The following is a 3,107-nucleotide window of genomic DNA, read 5'->3' as shown; positions in this document are numbered from 1 at the left end:
GTCAAAAGGTTTAAAGACTTTCTAATAAAAGTAACACAGACATGGGGATGTGTTTTGGAGGAGAAAAAGTTGTGTCTCAGTTTGAAATGCTGACAAGTTAATAATCCCTTCTCAAATGGCCCTACCGCAGTAAAATGGCCAGTTTGTTCTTACTTTTATTGCTATCATCTGTCAGTCACTCACATCTCTCTCTTTTTTTTTTTCTGCCGCTTCTTAAGTGGACTGAAAGAGCTACAACAGATTTACAGTAATGTTCTCGCTGGGGCTTTATTCTCATTCCCCACTCTTTCTTTTCTCTTTCAGTTTGAATGTGAATTCTTATTGTATTTTTAGGCAGGAAATGCCTAATGGATTCCCAAAGACGTATTCATGACATGGTAATGAGATTCAAATTTGTAAGACATTTTTGACCTGAAAAAGGAGGCCGCTTGTGGCAATGGCTTTGTCCTGTGTTCGACTGCTCGGGAACATCGTCACTCTCACTATTCCCGTTTTTTTTTTTTTTTTTTTTTTTTTTTTTAGAATTGTATGCTATGAACAAACAAAGCCAAAAAGACCTCACATGTAGAAATAACTAAGGAATATAATGATCTGTCACTTACTGTCAAAACAGGTTTTCCTAGGGTTGATGGAGAGCATCATGGGTCAGTGGAAAGTTGCACTGTATTATGTTATTGCACTGGATCATCTTAAAATGTGTTGTTTTTTTAGGCATCACATGTAATCCGTTCATATTCAAAGTTATACAGACAATAAACAAAAACTATAAAGTAAATAAATCAACATTACAGTTCATTCAGCTTGGAATATATAAAAACGTCCACCTTCCCTCCTCCGCCCAACCCACCGTCTCTCACCCCAAGATAGGCAAATATAAAATGTTTAAATGCATCACCAGACTTTTAAAAGCGTTAGTGAAGTAAAGATTCTACTGTCACAAGTGCTCCCTCCCACGGCCCCAGTATCTCCTGTTTGAGCCAATTCCCAGTCGGGAGCTGTTGACAATAAGATAAATAGGCAGAACATGAACATTTGTTAATACAGTATAAATGCTATGATTCAGATTTTTGTACAAACAGGGAAAATATGTTGAAAATTTGCCATATAATGTGCTGGACAAACAGAATTATGAACCCTTGTTATTGACTTTAATTTATTTAACTATGTGTGCACAAAGAGCAGAAATATTCTCTAAAAGTAAAAGTATTTAAAAGTGGAGATGAATGTTTTTTAGATTGGCAAAATCAAATTTTATGTGCCCAATGGGGTGACCCTGACATAACCTACATCCTAATTCTTCTATCACTTTTTTGTTTTGCACATTTTCAGCTGGTCTTCTTATTTAGACCTGTCATGTGCAAGAAGTTAAATGTCTTGCTGAAGGACACATCAGCAGGACACATGGCTGCTGATGGACACAGTGGCTACAAACCTGCAACCACTTGATTATAGCCACTTTATTTCCCCTCTAATTAACTATGTTTCATGTGAGAACCAAGATTGATGCCAAAGTCGTTCCAGTTGAGCTCAGTGTTTGAAAAACTCAGAGATGAAAACACCCATTGTGCAACGACAAACCATTGCAAACTTCACACTTGCCAAAGCAGGAATTTTATATAACTTAGGGGAGTCACCGAAAAACCACAGAGTAGACAGACTACCCAGATAGTGTGGGACGACTTAGACAAATCTGTTTTGAATAAAAGACAAGAAGGTGGCGAGAAGAGAAAGGATGGGCGAAAACAGCCTGGTGAAGCCATTCTTATGAAGTCAGCCTTGTAATCCATCTAATATGCTGTACTTACAAGGCAAAGAAGTGCTTCTTATGTCTATTTTGTACTTCTTTCTTACAGCTTTCTGGTGTACTTACTCTCGCATAAGAAAAGCAGTATTTGTGCTAATACATAAAAGCCATCAGTCCTTCCTTTATCATTCATATAGGGGAGCCTTCTGTCTCTATGCATAGTCTCTGCTGCCAGTCTAACAACAAAACAATGCCTCTTATAATCTACTTTCATTTCTCCAATCAGTTGGTTGTCAAACACTATGCTTAATCATCATACATAATATGCACTGCATTAAAGTGGCATTCTTGTAAACACCATATCTGTAATAGTGTGTGACAAGCTGCCTTTGTTTACACCATAATAACTGGGTGTTTGAATAACTTCTCAGTGACTTTAAGTAACTAGCCAGACTCACTCTGCTTCCATTCAGCTGTGCAGTTTGATAACTTGGACTGACGTTTGGCATGGAGCTGACTGTGGATTATACCAAACAGTGGGGCTGAATGGACGTCTCATTCATTTCACCTGTGGTCTTGAGACATGGGAGTGCATTTCCTGCACACGCGCATTTTCGGAAGCAGTGTACATCCGCTTGTCACATTATGCAAATGTAGACGTGGGCATCCATAAACATGTGAGACAGTTAATATCAGCCCCACCTACACACACTTATTTGAAGCACCAGCTTTGCTTCCTCTGCACACTCTCCCCCTCTTTTCCATCTGCCATGAAACTCTCCTAAACCTCCAGGCCGCCTGTCTTCACTGTAGCTTCTGGATGAATCTGTTTAGTATCTTTCAGTTCTGATGAAACGCTACACTAACCATGCTTAAGGGCATCTGGGATAGGCGGTGGGCCTGGTGAAGCAGGAGGGAGGGAGGATGGGAACTTTGAGACGGTCCAGACAGGCTAGTGGGCAGGCTTGAGCTCCTCTCTCCCACAACAACAAGGACCCACACTGAAGCATGCTCGGACCCTGCAACCAGAGAGGGCACAGGGGTCCTCCAGCCTGCCTGGGTTGGGATAAATGAACCCAGATGCTTCCCGCAAATGCAGAGCGACCAGGCTGAGGGAATGAGGGCGGGGGGGTAGGTGGTAGAAACGGAAAAAGAGGAGGCTTACCTCTTTTTTTTCTCTCTCTCTGGTTGAGGCAGTTGTCTGTGAGATTCCTGCGCTTTCTCATAACCACTGATCACAGAGGCCTCCGTGCAAGGAGCATTGTGGGAAATGATCAGGGGGGCGTTCGTGTTTGAAGGAGAATGAGAGCAGCAGCAAATCTTTAAGTCCTTTCCTGTTCCTCTTCCTGTCAAGCTGCCACCT

This window comes from Seriola dumerili, unplaced genomic scaffold (assembly GCF_002260705.1).
Source record: "Seriola dumerili isolate Sdu_G_001 unplaced genomic scaffold, Sdu_1.0 BDQW01000110.1, whole genome shotgun sequence".
NCBI lineage: Eukaryota > Metazoa > Chordata > Actinopteri > Carangiformes > Carangidae > Seriola > Seriola dumerili.
Note: the sequence above shows the minus strand (reverse complement) of the source record.